A 21587-nucleotide genomic window follows, 5' to 3' on the forward strand; every position below is an offset into this window, starting at 1 on the left:
TCTAGAGTCTTCTTTACTTTGTGAAGTTCAAATCAAGCTTCTTTTTCCCTCTGCAGAAATCCTGCTGTGACTGCAGCATCCCATCGCTGGGCCTGGTCACAGCTTGCTGGGAGCTCAGCTTTCCAGAGAGGGCTACAGATGCTGGGAGGGTGACAGATGGCTCAGCAGCAGCAACAGTTTGAGGAAGGAAGGAGTCATGGAGGGGAATCTGAGAAGGGCGCGTGTCAGGCCTTCCTAAGAGGCAGAAGAAGAGACTCAAGGGGGACACAAATACCGGGGTTGTTTTATAGACAGGCTTTTGTGAGTTTGTATTAAGGCAACAAGCACAAAATAAAAACCTTGTTCCTTGGGCAAAGACTGATTTTCCACTCTTCCCATCATTCTCAGAAGCACAGGTCGCTCTGTACCTGCTATCCCCTCTTGGTCAGTCTCCTTTTGTAATTTCAGACAAGTTTCTTTCCGGATCCAGCTAGGTCTGGGAAGGGATCAACACTTCTCTCAGACCCAGGGCTAACCTGACACCTGAGCTCTGAGACAAGAGTTCTAGAATGCTGGACTTTCAGAGTGAGAATGATGCTAAAGGAGCACTGTGATTGGAACACTTGAGAGTCCAAGGCCCTGAAGTGGCAAGAATGACCCAAGTGTAGACAGGAGAGAGATCGGCTATTATTTTGTTTCCAAGTTTACCTCTAGGTAAGAAATTAAATCTCAGCCTTAATCCCATGCTGTTGTGTCTATTCACGCACGTGCAGCACTGGGGCTGGCCCCTCCCTGTGGGGCCATTAACTCTGGAAATCCTCAACCTTGTAAGTCTGTTATACCAGCAACATCAGAATTAGACTAGCTGTCTGTTTCGTGGCTGTGGAGATCAGCAGCAGCTTGAAACAGTTGTATTCCTCAATCACCTTCTCTTTAAGAGGTTGTGGGAGAAACAGGAAGGGCTGGCACTAAGAGGCCAGTCATCCACTTTACCCACAGCAAACTGAATCTAACAGCTAATGACATTTCATTTAGGCAAGTTCTTCTGAAGCATCAATCATATTACTTTTGTAAAAAGCTAAACCTATTAATTTTATTCATCACATTAGAAATTGGTTTCAACATTTTTCTCTGACAGAAAATGATAAAATCTGTGATTGTGTGGTCAAGGAATTGGACTTGATTGTGGCTTGGGTGAGTCACAATTTGTTGGTTGGTAAAATGAAGATGATATTTTTCTGCCTTATATAATGATTATAATTAGTGTTGAGTGTTTTCCAGTTTATGAAAGTGTTACAAAAGTTAAAACTTACAACATGTATAATCAATGCCATGGTAGATGGTCAAGAGAGATTATTAATATGAAAATATAAATTATACTGATAGGAGGATTCATATAATTAAGGATCTTAATTCTAATATAATTCTAAGGGAGATTTAAGGTGGTTCTACTCACTTCCTAGCTAGGAAGTCTGAGGCACAGAATGAGAAATGACCACAGACAAGTCAGGGTCAAAATGAAATTAGACCCTGCCTTCTTCCCTTTAACCTGCAGGAACTTTCCACTAGATCACACTCTTTTTCAATCATTCTAATATGAACTCATTTATTAAATGATAGGATAGCACTTATTTCTTGAATGTGCCTGAACCCAAAGTGAGAATTCAATTATCCTTTGACCTCAGAAAGTAGAAATAGGTTATTCCCCCACCCTTTCCACCAAACTGTGTTTTGTGGGTTTTAAAAGACATACCATTGTAAAGGAGGGGAGGGAAAAAAGAAACATTAGTGGGCATTAAGGTGTTCTGGTCACTGAGATAACTGTGGGTTATTTTACATTTGTCATTAAAATTTTAAAATCAACAATAATTTTAAGAGAGAATGTAATGAAAAACACTGAATTATCTTACAATGGGAGAAACACAGGAGGATTTTCTGATACGAATTGTCAAATATCCGAGGAAGTGCTGAGTGGAGCTTATGCAATTTCCCTACCAACCACTTTAGGTCCTTAAGGGCTGTGGACAAAACAGTGGCCACATGCTGGACCTGACAAGCTCAGGGAAAGCCTGCATGGTGGCCTTACAGCCTCTGGGCCTAAAGTAACCACACAGGATGGACCGAAATGGAAACTTTTTAACTAAAAGTGGTTTATGGTGGGCAATCCAACAAACTCCCTTTTTGTTGTTATCATGTTAATTAATTTAACCTGCCTTGTGCCTTCCTCAGTAAGAGAGGTTTTAGTGCACACAGTTTCATTTTTATCCAATCCCAGAGATTTCCCTGCTTTGCTTTTTCCCACCTTCCTAACCTATTACCAATCAATTTCATGTAACCCCCTTCCGTCTTCCCTTTTGATTCTGGTGTATAAAATAAATGGTGAAACCGCCATTTTTTGGAGCACTTTCTCAATTCATTGAGACTTTGCTTCCTGGCAATTGTCAACAGTTTGCCTCAGATAAACTCATAAAAATTTCTTACAGGTTTGGAAGGTTTTTTTTGGGGGGGAGGGGGGTTTCTTTGTTTTTGTTTTGGTTGATAGGGGCAAATAAAACATGTTTAGTGATTATTAGTGCCAAATATTTTATATATATAATTCAAACTCATAACAACTGTCTAGCATAGTCATAATCATCCTAATTTTATATGAGTCAACTGAGTCATAGAGAGATTTTTTTTTTTTTTTTTGTATTTTTCTGAAGCTGGAAACGGGGAGAGACAGTCAGACAGACTCCTGCATGCACCCAACCGGGATCCACCCGGCACGCCCACCAGGGGGCGACGCTCTGCCCACCAGGGGGCGATGCTCTGCCCCTCCGGGGCATCGCTCTGTTGCAACCAGAGCCACTCTAGTGCCTGGGGCAGAGGCCAAGGAGCCATCCCCAGTGCCCGGGCCATCTTTGCTCCAATGGAGCCTCGGCTGCGGGAGGGGAAGAGAGAGACAGAGAGGAAGGAGAGGGGGAGGGGTGGAGAAGCAGATGGGCACGTCTCCTGTGTGCCCTGGCTGGGAATCGAACCCGGGACTTCTGCACGCCAGGCTGACGCTCTACCACTGAGCCAACCGGCCAGGGCCATCATAGAGAGATTTAAAGCATAAAATGCTACTCTGGTTCACACAGCTGGTTCAGTGGCACAGGTAGGGATGTGGAGACAGACAGACCAACTCTACTGTCCTTTCTCTTTTCATTATACTATGTTGATATACTCTACTTACCTATGTAATATAATGAACACCTAAACCTTTGCTGTCCAGTACAGTAGCTACTAGCCACATGCAGATATATACATTTAAATTGATTAAAATAAAATAAAGTTTTTAGTTCCTCAGTAACATAAGTCATATTTCAAATGTTCAATAGTCACATGTGGCCAGTGGTTAATCTACTGAACAGAGCAAATGTAGAACATTTCCATTAATGTAGAAAATTCTAGACAGATCCAGATCCTCTTGAGATGAAAAGCAGAGTAGTAAAGTGGGTGAGAACACAGGCTCTAAGAGTCAATAGATTTGGGCTTGAAACCCCCCTTTCTCACTATTGATCGCATGATCCTGAGTTGCTAGTTATCTTTTTTAAGCCTCAACGCACTGGTTTGAAGCATGAAGACAATAAAAGATTCTCCCTCAAAGGGTTATCTTAAGAATCAAATAGCAGAATTCCAAAACATTGGTAAGCACTTGGCAAAAGTTAGCTATTAGTGTACACATTCTATTTTTTTTTAAGTAGTTCATGTATGCTTGATTTACTGGAGTTACAAAATACACCAGGTTGGTGAGGAAGCTTTCCCAAAGCAGAGTCAGTAAAAACGTTATCCAGGAATCTCGCTTGTGCATATACTTGCTCCCTCAGTCAAAGTAGCTCCTTACACCCAGTAGTTTTATGTATGTTGGCTGCACTGAGATGAGAGAGAGCAAGAGAGAGAAAAGGGGATGGTCAGGAGCACTATTTCTTCCAGCCCATCACACTGTTCATCACACCACAACCCCCAGTCTCCTGTAAGTGCCCTAGGGTGACCACCTTTCCTGGTTTCCCAGTACAGGACTCTCCATTTTAGAACAATAAGCCCTGTATTCTGGGAAAGCCCCTAAAGCCTGGCACTCCAGGAAGGTTTGTCACCTGACTGTGCTTAGCCTGAAGGAGATTCTGATTGTAAAGTCAACTTGAAGGTTTATTTTTATAGCCTAATAATACTTTAATGCAAGTGACATCTATTCATTTTATAGTTAAAATAAGTCAATGAGTTTCAGCCAAAAATTGGATAAGCCTATATCAGAACCTCTCCCGTTTTGTTGTGGGCGGGTTAGAAAATGGAATGGTGCTGAAGGGATATGGGTAGGTCAGCAAAAACTGGGAATCAAGAAAGAGAAGGCCCCCCTCCCCCAAAAAAAGTTTGCTTGCCACTCTGTTTTTCTACAGGGCATCCTCGGGTTATGACAACACAGTTTCATTCCTATAATTCTGACATAACCTGAATTTTGGTGTAAGTCAAAACATACCCTAGCCTAAGTCACTTACCTATCCTAACACAATAGTAAAATCATAATCTAGAACATAAATACACAAATAAGCCACAGAAAAATGGAAAGTACATAAATATACTGTACTGTACACTGTACTGTAGTAACAGAAAAAAATGACAAAAAATGAGTGTAAAAAAAAATTTCTTACCTTTATTCCTGTGGTTGGCTTGCACACTGGAAGGGGCATTGCAAGGCGGGAGAGAGTGACCTATTGGGAGGAGGAAGCTGGAGAGGCAGGAGAACCTGCAGAAGGTGCTGGAGATACTGGGTCAGGTGAATCAGGATTGCCTAAGGAACATGCAGGAGATGCTGGAGATGATTCTATAGATACTGCAAGTGTTTCATCTCGAGAAGCAGCTGATGTAGAAGGTATAGGCAGAGGCAGATTAAGGTCAGTTGAGGCCCCGGGCACAGAAGAAAATATTGGGGCCCTTAAAAAAAGAGAGAGAGAGAGAGAGACAGGGAAAATAAAAATACATGTTAACCATTATTTTTAAATAAATAATAAATACTACATACTATTAATGTTAAAATTGCACATATGAAACCAAACTTGGTGTCATTAGAAAGAAATGTAAAGTTGGGGTTTTGCGGGGCCCTTCAGAAGTCGGGGCCCATGGTTACATCTGCTTCTGGGTACAGGATCCATTGCAGGCCTCTCTACCTTCTTAAAGAACTGTTTCAGGCTAGTCTGGAACTAGTCTGCCCACATAGTCTGTAAGTAGGATGCTAACAGTGTAAGCCAAAACACTCCTGTCTCAATATTTTTTAAGTTTTTATGGGAGTGAGTGCTGCAAACTTGAAACGACGAAATGACGTATGTCAAGACTGTCATAACCCAAGGACCCCTACTATTTTATTTGATAGAATTGTTTCTTTTTAGAAATAACAACCATTTAGAGGCATAGGCTAGAGAAAGGAAAGTTGAAGGTTTTTTATACTGTTGGGGGAGTACCCCTGAGGGCTACTCTAAGCTCAGAAAGTAAGGTTCTGAGCTTAGTTCAGTCACTAACTGCTTGTTTGACTTTGGGTGATTGCCCTAATTTTTAAGAAATTCAGCTCTGTTTTGGGAAGATAAAAGAAAACATGGGCCAAATTCATCCTGAAGTTCTTTCTAAATCAAAAAGTTATGATTTAATGAAAATCTCTCACTCAGTGTTTTCTTCCTGACCACTAACAAGTTCCAAGTGCAGGCAGAGCTGTCATGGGGCTGTGCTGCCACCTTGTGGTATTTTGGGTGATCTGTACACACTAGACTGTAAACTGATTAATTTTAATACTACATTTTAATAATATTATATTTGCTCCTAAAGGTATACAGATACTTGCTTAACATTTGGAAACTTTAGGCTCTATACTTTATACTTGAACTTGTTTCTACTGAATGACTTTGTAAGTTATCACACACCAGATCTCTCTATATATAAGGGTTTTAGAAATAATAATAATACAGTAATAAAGAGTAACCCATTTCATGAATTTGGGAGATTTAAAGTCAGTTATTTTTAAAATATTGGATACAAATTATTTACATCACATACAGAAGCCAATTGTTTTCCTGACTAGTTTGAAGAAAATATATTGTTCAATACTACTCACACACCATTCCATTACATACAGAGCTTCTATAACAAAATGCCTTAGTGCTAGTGAGCACTCAATCAATATTTATTGCCTAAACAATAAAAAACAGAACTAATGAGTATTGGCTGCCTTTATATTGGGCACTGTTTAGGTACAAAACAAATATTGCTTTAGAAATATACGTATTAAATTATAGATCAAAGCACTTTAGAAATATATTTGGAATGTATTTACTCATATCAATTTGATCTCATCTCTCTCTTCTTCAAAGTCTAATGAAGTTGAAGTGGGGCTCTGGAGGAGATAGAATGGGGTAACTGCCCTAGCATGTCTGGGTCTCAGGCCTTGGAGCCCAAATGGACTTTTAGAGGAAAAAAATAGATTACATGTTTTGCTCTGTATAAAGTCACTTTCTTAAAAATACCTTCATCTTGAGTAAATTTTGATGCTTTCTGTTAGTAAAAACTAGTTGATTTGTTTGGGGAAGTTTTGAGTTTGGAATTAATTGGCCACTTAATTGTTCAACCAAACATGTTGAAATTATTCCTCCAAACACTAACACACAAAAAAGAAGTGGTAGTAGGGTGTGAGATTAGGTAAACAGGTAAAATTTAGGGTTGGATGATGTCACCTTATTCTGACTGGTATTGTGTGTGGCTTAGAAGTAAGTGAAGGAAGAAAAAGTGGAGATTTCATGGATCAGTCAGTCAAGAAGGAGTAAACCTGAGCTCATTAGTTTTTTCCAGGACAACCTCTCATTATCTCTATTTTAAGTATTTTTAGGTAAATTTATTGGGTTGCCATTGGTTTGTAAAACCATACAGGTTCCAGGTGTACAGCTCAATAAAACATCATCTGCACACTGCATTGTGCAGCTGTTGCCCAAGCAAAGTCTCTTTCTGTTCCCGTGTTCTTCCCCTTTGCCCACCTCCACCAAGCTCCCCTCCTGTTACCCTCCGGCTATCACCACATCATTGTCTGTGTCTATGTTTTGTACATATATATTTTTGATTAATCCCTTTACCTTCTTTCATCCAGTACCCCCACCATCCTCCCCTCTGACAGCCATCAGTCTGTTCCATGTATCCATCCCTCTGTTTCGGTTTTGTCAGTTTATTCTGTTTATTAGATTCCACATATAAGCGAGATCATATGTCTTTCTCTGACTGCCTTATTTTACTTAGCATTATAGTTTCTGGGTCAACCCATGCTGTTCTAAAGGGTAAGATTTTCTCCCCGCCCCCCCCCCCCCCTAGTATTCCGTTGCATAAATGTACCATAGTTCTTTTATTTACTGATCTACTTACTGATGGATACTTAGGTTGATCACATAGCTTGGCTGTTGTAAATAATGCTGCAGTGAACATAGAGGTGCACATATGCTTTTGTATTAGTGTTTTGAGATTCTTACAATTTATTTCCATAAAAGGAATCACTGGGTCAAAAGGAAGTTCTGGTTTTAATTTTCTGAGGAAACTCCAAACTGTTATACACAGTGGTTGTACCAGTCGGCATTCCCACGAACAGTGCACAAGAGTTCCTTTTTCTCCATATTCTTGCCAGCACTTGTTTGTTTATTTATTGATGACAACTATTCTGGCAGGTATAAGATAATATCTCATTGTGGTTTTAATTCACATCTCTCTGATAATTAGTGACCTTGAGCATCTTTTAATATGTCTATTGGCCATCTGTACGTCCTCTATGGAGAAGTGTCTACCAGGTCCTTTCCCCTTTTTTAAATTAGATTGTCTTCCTGGTGTTGAGCTGTATAAGTCCTTTACAGTTTTAGGATGTTAACCCCTTATGAGATGTACCATTGGCAAATATATTCTCACATTCAGTGGCAACTCTTTTCATTTTGTTGTTGCTGTGCACCAATTTTTTTTGTGTGTATTTTTCTGAAGTGAGAAGTGGGGAGGCAGAGAGACAGACTCCCACATGCACCCAGCCAGGATCCACTTGGCATGCCCACTATGGGGCAATGCTCTGCCCATCTGGGGTATTGCTCTGTTGCAACTGGAACCATTCTAGCACCTGAGGTGGAGGTCATGGAGCCGTCCTCAGTGCCCAGGCCAACTGTACTCCAATGGAGCCTTGGCTGCATGAGGGGAAGAGAGAGATAGAGAGAAAGGAGAGGGGAAGGGGTGGAGAAGCAGATGGGCGCTTCTCCTGTGTGCCCTGGCTGGGAATCAAACCCGGGACTTCCACATGCTGGACTGATGCTCTACCACTGAGCCAACTGGCCAGAACCACTGTGCAACAATTTTTAATTTTGATGTAGTCCCATTTGTTTATTTCTTCCTTTGTTTTCCTTGCCCAATGACATATATTGACAAAAATATTGCTATGAGAGATGTGTGAGATTTTACTGCCTATGTTCTGTTCTAGGATTTTTATGGTTTCATGACTTACACTTGAGTCTTTTATTAATTTGTTTATTCTTGTGTGTGATGTAAGTTGGTGGTTTGTTCCATTTTTTTTGCTTGAACCTGTCCAATTCTCTCAACACCCACTTATTGAAGAGACTGTCTTTACTCCATTGTATACTCTTGCCTCCTTTCTCAAATATTAATTGACCATAAAGGTGTGGGTTTATTTCTGGGTTCCCTGTTCTGTTCCATTGATCTGTATGCCTGTTCTTATGCCAGTACCAGGCTATTTTGATTAGAATGGCTTTGTAGTATAGGTTGATATCAGGTATTGTGCTACCTTCAACTTTGTTCATCTTAAGATTGCTAAGGGTATTCAGGGTCTTTTTATATTCCATATAAAATTTTGAAATATTTGTTGTAAATCTGTGAAACATGCCATTGGTATTTAAATAGAAATTGCATTGAATCTATAAATTGGTTTGTGTAGTATAGACTTTTTTTCTGGATTTTATTTATTCATTTTTAGAGAATGAGGTGAGAGAGAGAGAGAGAGAGAGAGAGAGAGAGAGAGAAGGGGGGAGAAGCAGAAAGAATCAACTTCCATATGTGCCTTGATCAGGCAAGCCTGGGGTTTCAAACTGTTAACCTCAGCATTCAATGCTTTATCCACTGCACCACCACAGGTCAGGCAGTATGGACATTTTAATGATGTTGATTCTTCCAATCCATAAATATAGAATATGCTTTCACTCATTTGTATCTTCCTCATTTTCTTTCTTTTTCAAGTACAGGTCTTTTACCTTCTCTGTTAAACTTATTCCTAGGCACCATTTTTTGTTGTTGCTGCAATAATAAAATGATTATTTTCTTAATTTCTCTTTCTGATAGCTCTTTATTGGTGTATAAGAATGCCACTGATTTCTGAATATTAATTTTGTATCCTGCTACTTTGCCAAATTCACTTATTAGATATAGTAGTGTTTTGGTGGAGTCTTTAGGGTTTTCTATGTACAATATCATGTCATCTGCAAATAATGACAGTTTTACTTTCTCATTTCCAATTTGCATACCTTTTATTTTTTTCTTATCTGATTGCTGTGGCTTAGACTTAAGTACTATGTTGACTCCTGCCTTGTTCCTGATCTTAAGGACAAAGCTTTTAGTTATTGCCTATTGAGTATGATGTTGGCTGTCATATATGGTCTTTATTATGTTGAGGTATGATTCATCTATTTTCACTTCACTGAGAGTTTTAAAAATAAACTGGTGCTAGATTTTGCCAAATGCTTTTTCTGAATCTATTGATATGATCTTCTTTTTATCCTTTATTTTGTTTGTATGATGTATCATGTTTATTGATTTTTAAATATTGTACCAACCTTACACACCAGAATACATCCTACTTGATCATGGTGTATGATCTTTTTAATGTGCTGCATCCAGTTTGTAAATAGTTTGTTGAGGATTTTAGCATATAAATTCATCAAGGGTATTGGTCTATAGTTTCCTTTCTCTGTAGTGTCTCTATCTGGTTTTGGAATTAGGATAATCTCATTCACAACTGCCTGTGTCCTGCCGTACATGTACACCATATCAAGTGGGGACAAAATTGTAACCATCAAAGCCTGCTTTAGCTAAATCATTTTCATTGTCCTCTTTGAAGCTCCATAATTTTTTCTCTTGGCTATGATGTCCTCTGACTACTACGTGGCCACCTGTAAATCCCTGCATTATATAACCATCATGAACAGCAGAGTCTGCAAGAATCTCATTCTGTATTGTTGGGTATCTGGCTTATTGATCATCCTCCTGCCTCTTGGCCTGAGCCTCCATCTGGAATTTTGTGACTTTGTTATTGATAATTTTTGCTATGATGCTTCTCCAATACTGAAAAATTTATGTTTAGATATATGGTTCATAGAACAACTGGTGATATTCTGTGCTGTATTGACCTTCATAATGACCCTTATTTGTATAGTTCTGTTCTAAGATTACTCTTAGATTGTTCTCTTTCCATCACAGAAAGAAACCCCTTTCTATTTGTTTTCTTCCCACATAATTGTGGTTTCCATCACATATGGCAGCTGCATTTTTATGTATACCAAACGTTCAGCTAAGGATGAAGTGGCCATTAATAAGGCAGTTTCTCTACTCACTACACCTGTTTCTCCTTTGTTAAACCCCTTCATTTATACCCTGTGGAATAAACAAGGAAAAGTCTTTCCATGACACTCCCAAAACATTTGTGCTTTATTTAAAGAAGAATCCTGGAATTCAAGTTAAAATAAAACATATATCATTAAAATATGGGTGAAAAGTGAAGCTATAAGAATGACATACTTTGACAAACATTAAAAAATATTGAGAGCATCTAAGAAAATGCTTAAGGGACCCAAAATTATGTAGATGGGTATTTCTCTACTCCCTTGAAACTGTAAAACTTTAAAAAAATATATTCTTCTAAAGTGATGTCAGACTAATGGCAGCATGAAAGATACCCCTGATCTCTCCTGCTGAAATTTCAGCAAACAAGTGAAGTCAGAGAAATGCTGCCGTGAGGGGGGTTCCTGATACCTCTCCCTGAAATTTCAACAAATTCAACAACTAGAGACAGAAAAAACAATCCCAGGAGCATCTGAAATACACATACATTAAACAAAGGTACGATTGGGCAAAAAGGTGGCTGAAAAACCACTCTGAAGGAAATAGGACGGAGAACGGAGTATTACGCTTCCCTCACTGACCCAAGGAAAATATTTTTCACTTGGAACTGAGAGGAAGGGAGGGCTAGGGTGGAGAGGTTCAAGCTGAGGAGAGAGTGTGCCCACAGCTCAACCTACATGGAGCTAACACCAGCAGCAAACCCTGGCAGAGGTGAGCAAGTGGCTTGCTTGTGGAGTGGGCTTTGTTTATCCCCGGTCTCCAGATCAGCAAGGATGGGCAGTGTATGAATGGTTCCTCCTAGCACCTCAGGCATGGGCACCCACATTCCTGGATGGAGGGGCTGGGTCGGAGACTGTCAGCAGTGGCCTTCTATGTGGTCTGCAGCCAGAGTCTCTGTATAATCCCTGATCCCCGAACAACAGCATGCAGGGAGTGCATGAAAGCTGGCTTCCCTACGCCCAGACCTCTTGGGGCAGAGTGCTTCCGCCAGCCATACAGGCTAACAAAGCAAATTCCCCGGGAAGAAAACTATGGAAGTGCTGGGGGAAGGGTATGCAGGCAGTTTGCAGACAGCCTCTAGAGAGCACACCCATGGATCGCTGAAAGGAGCCTAACCCACAGTCTGCTCACTGCCCAGGTGGCTTACGCTGGTAGTGGCTCTGGCTGACAAGGTCTTCTTTCCCAGGTCTGAGATTTAAGAGAACCCAGAGGAGGGACTTGATAGTTCTTAGGGCATCTCGCTCAGCAAGCAGTGGCTGGGGTAACTTCCTGCCAGCCAATACAGGGGAAAAAGAACATATTTCTATGGAACAGACCTCAGAGAACACTGCAGAAGTTAGGCGGGCTGGGCTGTAGGCTTCCCAATAAGGGAGAAGTCTGTGAAGAGCAGACCTGCGGAGTGCTAGAGCAAATTTAGCTGGACATACCCGGGGAACCTTAGAAAGGAGCTTGACCAGAAGTCAGCTCGCCCCCCTGACTGCTTAAGCTGGTGGCTCTGGTCGGCAGAGCTTTTATACCCAGAGCTGTGCTTTAAAAGGACCTGGAAGAGAGACTTGGCAGCTTTTAAGACCTCCTATTCTGCAGGCAGTGACTGGGGCATCTTCCTGCCAGCCGATACAGGTTACAAAGTGCAAAAACCCTGGGGAGAGTAGTCCTGTGAAGTGCTGAGTCATACTAGACATACCTGGAGGCTCATAGAAAGACACCTGAGGAGCAATCAGCTCTCAGCCCTGCCTGATTACCCTGGCAGCTCAGGCTGGCAAGGCCTTACCCAGAACCCTGCATTGAGTGGGAATAGAGGGGGGTTTGGGCAGCTCTTAGAGCCTCTTGCTCTCCAGGCAGTGGCAGCGACAACTTCACAGCTGGGTCCCAAGGCTGTGGTTCAGGAAGGAAAAACTGAGAAAGAGGCTCTGGGAAAATGGACTCTCCCATTGTCAAAGCCTGCAAACACTAACAAGTCCTGCCTACCAATGGGACTGAGGCCTAGTTTATGTCATCACCATAGTGACATATCAATTGCAAATCTCTACCTAAGAGTGCCACCGGGGCTGTTCCTGGGGTACAGTGCCACCGGCCAAAAAGAGAAAGAAGAAAAAGGTAGAAGATAACCTCTCAAAACCAGGAAAAATCCAGTCTTTATAACTTTTTCCATTTTTCCCTCTCATTTTTGAATCTTTTTTTCTTCCACCTTGGTCCTTTTATCCTCTTTCCGTTTTATTCTTTTCTTTTCATTTTGAACTTCATTACCCATAGGTGTTACATTCTCCATTCTTTTATTCTTTTCTCTTTCTTTCTTCATTTGCTTTCTTCTTTTCTCTTTCACTTTTCCTCTCATTCAATCCTCACTCACAAACAAATTATTTTATTTTGGATTCAAATTTTTTCTTTGTGGCATTTTGTGTGCTTTTTACTTCACTGTTTATCTCATTAGCATTCCTCCAAACTCTGGCTCTCCATTTTATGTAGTTTTTTTCCACTTAATACAATAAAATTTGCATCTTTCACTGTAATACTTTTTTCTTTTTTCTAATTTTCTCTTTCACTATATCTCTCATTCAACCATCATTTATAAACAAATTATTTTATTCTTGATCCAAATTTTTTTCTTCTAGCATTTTGTGGGTTATTACATTGTTTTTAACCTCTTTTTCAATTCTCCCCAACTCAGGCCCTCCACTATATATACTTTTTGTACCATTAACACAATATAATTTTAAGTTTTTCACGGTATTTTCTCAAAAACTATATTTTAATTTCTTTACTTTTATTTTCATCTTTATTTTTTTATTCTTTATCAACTCTTATTAGAGTAATTAACAATACTACTCTCAAATGCCATTAAGAAAAAAGAAATCAAATATCATGGATACAAAAGACAGAGATGTAGCTCAGATAGATGAGGAAAAACCTATAGAAAAAAATTTCAATAGCTTGCAAACCTTTGAGTTAAATGACAGGGAATTTAAAATTGAAATCCTAAAAATACTGAGGGATATACAAGAAAGCACAGAAAGTCAATTTAGGGAGCTCAAAAAACAATTCAACAAACAGAAATAATACATCACCAAGGAAATTGAAACTATGAAAACAAATCAAACAGAGATGAAAAACTCAATTCCTGAACTGAAAAACGAGATAACAAACTTAGCTAATAAAACAGGCCAGTTAGAAGAGAGAATTAGTGACATAGAAGACAGGCAACTAGAGGCACTACAGAGAGAAGACAAGAAAGACTCACAAATTGTAAAAAAAAAAAAAAAAAATGAGAAAGACCTACAGGAATTGTCTGACTCCATCAAAAAGAACAACATAAGAATAATAGGTATATCAGAAGGAGAAGAGAGAGAAAATGGAATGGAGAACATATTCAAACAAATAATAGGTGAGAACTTCCCAAGCCTGTGGAAAGAACTAAAGCCTCGAATTCAAGAAGCAAACAGAACACCGAGTTATCTTAACCCTAACAAACCTACTCCAAGGCACATCATAATGAAATTGGCACATACCAATGACAAAGAGAAAATTCTCAAGGCAGCCATGGAAAAGAAGAATACAATATATAAAGGAAGCCCCATTAGATCATCATCAGATTTCTCAGCAGAAACTCTACAAGCTAGAAGAAAGTGGACCCCAATATTTAAACTTCTGAAAGAGAGGAACTTCCAGCCAAGAATACTATACACATCAAAGCTATCCTTCAAATACAAAGGAGAAATAAAAACATTCACAGATACAAAAAAGATGAGGAAATTTATCACCAGAAAACCCCCACTTCAGAAAATATTAAAGGGGGTTTTCCGACTAGATACAAAGAAAAAAAACAAAACAAAACCACAAGTAAAAGCTCCACCAAGAACAAAATAAAATCAAATTTAATCTGTGACAACAAAAAAAAAAAAAGTGGGAGAGGACAAAGATTAACAGTAGCAAAGGACGATTGAGTGCAGAAGCACTCATGAGATAATGTACTACAATGAACAAGATAGGTACCCTTTCCATTACTTAACGGTAACCACCCCTGAAAAAACCACCACAGAAGCACATGGCTTGAAAAAATAAGCAACAGAGGAAAGAAGTATGAATTACAAACAAACAAAAACAAATGATAGAAAAACAAAAGAGAAGAATCAAACAAAATACAAAACTAACAGAAAGCAATATATAAGCTGGCAATAGAAAACCCTCAAGTGTCAACAATCACACTAAATGTAAATGGATTGAACTCACCAATAAAAAAACACAGACTAGCAGAATGGATTAAAAAAGAAAATCCAACTGTATGCTGCCTACAAGAAACACATCTAAGCTACAAGGATAAAAAAAAATTCAAAGTCAAAGTCTGAAAAACAATACTCCAAGCAAATAACATCCAAAAAAAGCAGGTGTAGCAATACTCATATTTAACAATGCTGAGTACAAGACAGCAAAGGTAATCAGAGACAAGAACGGTCATTTCAAAATGATAAAGGGGAGGCCCTGGCCAGTTGGCTCAGCGGTAGAGTGTCGGCCTAGCGTGCAGAGGACCCGGGTTCGATTCCCAGCCAGGGCACACAGGAGAAGCGCCCATTTGCTTCTCCACCCCTCCGCTGCGCTTTCCTCTCTGTCTCTCTCTTCCCCTCCCGCAGCCAAGGCTCCATTGGAGCAAAGATGGCCTGGGCACTGGGGATGGCTCTGTGGCCTCTGCCTCAGGCGCTAGAGTGGCTCTGGTCGCAACATGGCGACGCCCAGGATGGGCAGAGCATCGCCCCCAGGTGGGCAAAGCATCGCCCCATGGTGGACGTGCCGGGTGGATCCCGGTCGGGCGCATGCGGGAGTCTGTCTGACTGTCTCTCCCTGTTTCCAGCTTCAGAAAAATGAAAAAAAGAAAAGATAAAGGGGACACTGAATCAAGAAGACATAACACTTCTTAATATATATGCACCAAACCAAGGAGCACCAAAATATATAAGATAGCTACTGACTGACCTAAAAACAAAAACTGACAAAAAATACAATCATACTTGGAGACCTCAATACACCGCTGACAGCTCTAGATAATTCATACAAACAGAAAAATCAATAAAGAAATACTGGCCTTAAGTGAAACATTAAAACAATTGGATATAATAGACATCTACAGGACATTTCATCCCAAAGTGCCAGAGTATACATTTTTCTCTAGTGTACATGGAACATTCTCAAGAATTGACCATATGTTTGGCCACAAAAATAGCATCAACAAATTCAGAAAGACTGATATCACACCAAGCATATTCTCCAATCATAAAGCCTTGAAACAGGACTTTAACTGCAAAAATGAGGTAAACAAACCCACAAAAATATGAAAACTAAACAACATACTTTTAAAAAATGAGTGGGTCAAAAGAAACCTGAAGATGGCACCAGAGTAGGCAGATGCACAGACTCCCAGCTCACACCACTGAACAGGATTATAAACTAATTTATGAACAATCAGCGTGAAAAACCAAATCTGGACTACAAAAACAGTTTTCAAAAACCAAGGAGCAAAGAAGAAGCCACAACAAACCTGGTAGGGAGTGCCTGAATCTCCCCTGCTTACAGGAATGGGGGTGGGGGGAGGCTGGGCTCTCACTCGAAGGAAAAGAGCAGTAAATACTGCTCACAGCCACTTGCCTGGTGACCAGGGAATGAGGTGTGTTGAAAGGGCCTACTTGTCTTCCAAAAAGAAAGGAGAGAGAGAGAGACAGATGGTGAGGGGGAGAGGAATATAGGTGATGACATGAAAAGCTGACTCATTCAAAGCTGGAGGCAGCCATACTGGGGGAGGGGCTAATCCTTCCACAAAGCAAAATACAAAAGTACTTCCAGGTAACAAAGTTACAGACATCTCTCCAGCTCCAATCAGCACAACAAGACACAGCTGAAAACAAGAAGTGGGGAAAAGGGGCAGTAACTCAAGTCTTCATGGAGACCTGAGATACACCTCCCTCTACTGAAGCTGAGAAAGCAACCCACCACCAGAGAGATTAACTGGCAGAAGAGGACTTCAGAACCTCAGGTCACATACACAGCATTCCTGGATACAGTTTCAAATAAGCCCCCTGCTGAGATCAGCAAACAAGACAATCACCTGTTAAGAAAACAAACAAATCAAGACTTAAAAGAGGCCAAATCCAAAAGGGGATTACAAAAAATAGCTGATGCCAACCCAAGAAGACCTAGAAACAACACAAGTGAAAACTGGAAGGAGACAACACCAAGCCCAGACTCAACCAACTCTACAAAGAAAACACCCAAACACCCAGGCACAATGAGAAGACAAAGAAGTGCAATCCAAATGAAACCACAAGAGAAACCTTCAGGAGATGAACTGAGTGATATAGAAATAATCAAACTTCTGGATGCGGAGTTTAAAATAATGATTGTAAGGATTCTTAGGGATCTTAGAACAACAATGAATGGTCATCACGAAAACCTAAATAAAGAAATAGCAAGTATAAAAAAGGATATTGAAATATTAAAAAAGAATCAGTCAGAGATGACAAATACAATAACAGAAATGAAGACCAAAATGGAAGGAATTAAAACCAGGATAGATAGAGCTGAGGATCGAATCAGCGAGTTGGAGGACAACTGGAATGAAGGCATGAAAGCAGAGAAGAGAAAAAAGAGAGACTCAAAAAGTCTGAGGAAACTCTTAGAGAGCTCTGTGACAACATAAAGAGAAATAACATCTGCATCATAGGGCTTCCTGAAGAAGAAGAGAAAGAACAAGGGATAGAGGCTTTGTTCAATCATATCATAGCTGAAAACTTCCCTAAATTAATGCAGGAGAAACTCTCACAAATTCAAGAAGCACAGAGAACTCCACTAAAAAGAAACCCAAAGAACCCTACACCAAGACACATCATTATTAAAATACCAAAGCTAAGTGATAAAGAGAAAATATTAAAAGCTGCGAGAGAAAAAAAGGCTATCACCTACAAAGGAGCCCCAATTAGGATGACATCAGACTTCTCAACAGAAACACATGAAGCCAAAAGGGAATGGCAAACATATTCAAAGTAATGCAGAACAAGAACCTACAACCAAGACTACTTTATCCAGCAAGGCTATCATTTAAAATTGAAGGAGAAATAAAAAGTTTCCCAGACAAGAAAGAAAACTCAAGGAATTCATTACAACCAAACCAATGCTGCAGGAAATGTTAAGGGGCATGGTGTAAACAGATCAATGTGGGAAAAGAATATAGCAAAAGAGGAATACAGCTTTAAAGAATAAAATGGCAATAAACAACTACATATCAATGATAACCTTAAATGTAAATGGATTAAATGATCCAATCAAAAGACATAGGGTAGCTGCATGGATAAGAAAACACGACCCATACATATGCTCTCTACAAGAGACACACCTTAAAACAAAAGATGCACAAAGGTTGAAGGTAAAAGGATGGAAAAAAACATTTCATGCAAAGGGAAATGAAAAAAAAGCTGGGGTAGCAATACTTATATCAGACAAAATGGACTTTAAAACAAAGAATATAATAAGAGATAAAGAAGGCCACTACATAATGATAAAGGGAGCAATCCAACAGGAAGATATAACTATTATAAATATCTATGCACCTATTATAGGAGAACCTAAATATATAAAGCAGACTTTGATGGATATAAAGAGTGAGATTAACAGCAACACTATAATATCAGGGGATTTTAATACCCCACTAACATCACTAGATAGATCCACAAGAAAGAAAATTAACAAAGAAACAGCAGACTTAAAGGCCACACTAGATCAACTTGATTTAATAGGTATCTTCAGAACCTTTCACCCTAAAGCAGCAGAATATACATTCTTTTCAAGTGCTCATGGTACATTCTCTAGGATAGCCCACATGTTAGGGCACAAAAGTGGTCTCAACAAATTTAAGATTGAAATCATATCAAACACTTTCTCTGACCACAATGGCATGAAACTAGAAATCAACCACAACAGAAAAGCTCAAAAATTCTCAAACACATGGAAACTAAATAGCAGGTTGTTAAATAACGAATGGATCAAGAATGAGATCAAAGAAGAAATAAAAAAATTCCTAGAAAAAAATGATAATGAGCATACAACAAGTCAAAATTTATGGGACACAGCAAAAGCAGTACTGAGAGGAAAGTTCATAGCACTACAAGCACACTTTCAGAAGCTAGAAAAAGCTCAAATAAACAACTTAACCCTGCATCTAAAAGAACTAGAAAAAGAACAAGTAAAGCCTAAATGTAGTAGAAGGAAGGAAATAATAAAGATCAAAGCAGAAATAAATGACATAGAGACTAAAGAAACAATACAGAGGATCAATGAAACTAGGAGCTGGTTTTTTGTAAAGGTAAACAAGATTGATGAACCTTTAACTAGACTCACCAAGAAAAAGAGAGAGACGACTCAAATATATAAAATTAGAAATGAGAGGGGAGAAATAACAACTGACACAACAGAAATACAAAATATTGTAAGAAAATATTATGAAGAACTGTATGCCAAAAACTAGACAACCTAGATGAAATGGACAAATTTCTTGAAACATATAATCTCCCAAAAATCAATCTGGAAGAATCAGAAAACCTAAACAGACTGATTACACCAAATGAGATCAAAACAGTTATCAAAAAACTCCCAACAAAGAAAAGTCCGGGGCCTGATGGCTTCACAAGTGAATTCTACCAAATATTCAAAGAAGAACTAACTCCTATCCTTCTCAAGCTATTTCAAAAAATTCAAGAGAAAGGAAGACTTCCAAGCTACTTTTATGAGGCTAGCATAATTCTGATTCCAAAACCAGGCATAGATAACACAAAAAAAGAAAATTATAGGCTAATATTCCTGATGAATTTAGATGTAGAAATCCTCAACAAAATATTAGCAAACCGGATTCAGCAATACATGAAAAAAATCATATACCATGATCAAGTGAGATTTATTCTTGGAGGCAAGGCTGGTACTATATTTGCAAATCAAACAATGTGATTCATCACATAAACAAAAGGAAGGAGAAAAACCACATGATAATTTCAATAGATGCAGAAAAAGCATTTGAGAAAATCCAGCACCCATTTATAATCAAAACTTTCAACAAGGTGGGAATACAGGGAACATACCTCAACATAATAAAGACCATCTATGACAAACCCATAGCCAACATCATACTCAATGGGCAAATTAAAAGCAATCCCCTTAAGATCAGGAAGAAGGCAGGGGTGCCCCCTTTCACCACGCTTATTCAACAAAATCCTGGAAGTCCTAGCCACAGTAATCAGCCAAGAAGAAGAAATAAATGGCATTCAAGTTGGAAAAGAAGAAGTAAAGCTATCATTATTTGCAGATGATATGATATTACATATAGAAAATCCTAAAGTCTCAGTCAAAAAACTACTGGACCTGATAAATGAATTCAGCAAGGTGGCAGGATATAAAATTAATACTCAGAAATCAGAGGCATTTTTATACACCAACAATGAACAGTCAGAAAGAGAAATTAAGGAAACAATCCCCTTCACTATTACAACCAAAAAAATAAAGTACCTAGGAGTACATTTAACCAAGGAGACTAAAGAGTTGTACTCGGAAAATTATAAAACATTGATAAAAGAAATCAAGTAAGACACAAACAAGTGGAAGCATATACCGTGCTCATGGTTAGAAAGAATAAACATCATTAAAATATCTATATTACCCAAAGTAATCTACAAATTCAATGCAATACCAATTAAAATACCAATGACATACTTTAAAGATATAGATCATATATTCCAAAAATTTATATGGAACCAAAAAATAACACAAATAGCGTCAGCAATCTTAAAAAAGAAGAATAAAGGGGGAGGTATCATACTTCCTGATATCAAGCTATACTACAAGGCCATTGTACTCAAAACAGCCTGGTACTGGCAAAAGAGCAGGCACATAGATCAATGGAATAGAACGAAGAACCCAGAAATAAACCCACACATCTATGGACAAGTGATATTTTACAAAAGAGGTAAGGGCATACAATGGAGTAAAGACAGCTTCTTCAAAAAATGGTGTTGGGAAAATGGGAAAGCAACCTGCAAAAAAATGAAACTAGACCACCAACTTAAACCATTCACAAAAGTAAAGTCAAAAGAGATAAAAGACTTAAATGTAAGCCGTGAAACCATAAGCATCTTAGAAGAAAACATAGGCAGTTAGCTCTTCGACATCTCTCGCAGCGATATATTTGCTGATTTATCTCCACGGGCAAGTGAAAAAAAAGACAGGATAAACAAATGGGACTATGTCAAACTAAAAAGCTTTTGCACAGCCAAAGACAATAAGAACAGAATAAAAAGACAAACTACACAACGGGAGAACATATTTGACTGTATGTCTGATAGGGGGTTAATAACCAAAATTTATAAAGAACTTGTAAATCTTAACACCAGGAAGACAAACACTCCAATACAAAAATGGGCAAAAAAAAAAAAATGAGTAGACACTTCTCTAAAGAGGACATACAGATGGCCAATAGGCATATGAAATAATGCTCAACCTCACTAATCATTAGAGAAATGTAAATTAAAATCACAATGAGATATCACCTCACACCGGTCAGAATGGCACTCATCAACAAAACAACACAGAATAAGTGCTGGCAAGGATGTGGAGAAAAGGAAACCCTCCTACACTGCTGGTGGGAATGCAGACTGGTGCATCCTCTGTGGAAAACAGTATGGACATTTCTCAAAAAAATTTGTTAATTGAACTGCCTTTTGACCCAGCCATCCCACTTTTAGGAATATACCCCAAGAACACCATAGAACGGTTCCATAAGGAGAAATGCACCCCCATGTTTATAGCAGCACTGTTCACAATAGCAAAGATCTGGAAACAGCCCAAGTGTTCATCAGAGGACAAGTGGATTAAAAAGTTTTGGTACATATATACTATGAAATACTACTCAGCCATACAAAATGATGACATTGGATCATTTACAA

General features: G+C 38.9%; 1 long non-coding RNA gene and 1 pseudogene across 1 annotated transcript in view; one reads left to right on the plus strand and one right to left on the minus strand.

Moving 5' to 3' along the window:
- The window catches only part of LOC136395272 (uncharacterized), a 273153-nt gene that overhangs the window by 81882 nt on the left and 169684 nt on the right, over positions 1 to 21587 (minus strand). The gene's annotated exons all lie outside the window — the stretch shown is intronic.
- On the plus strand, positions 5311 to 10771 carry LOC136393941 (olfactory receptor 6C2-like; annotated as a pseudogene).

Source organism: Saccopteryx leptura, chromosome 2 (assembly GCF_036850995.1).
Source record: "Saccopteryx leptura isolate mSacLep1 chromosome 2, mSacLep1_pri_phased_curated, whole genome shotgun sequence".
Lineage (NCBI taxonomy): Eukaryota > Metazoa > Chordata > Mammalia > Chiroptera > Emballonuridae > Saccopteryx > Saccopteryx leptura.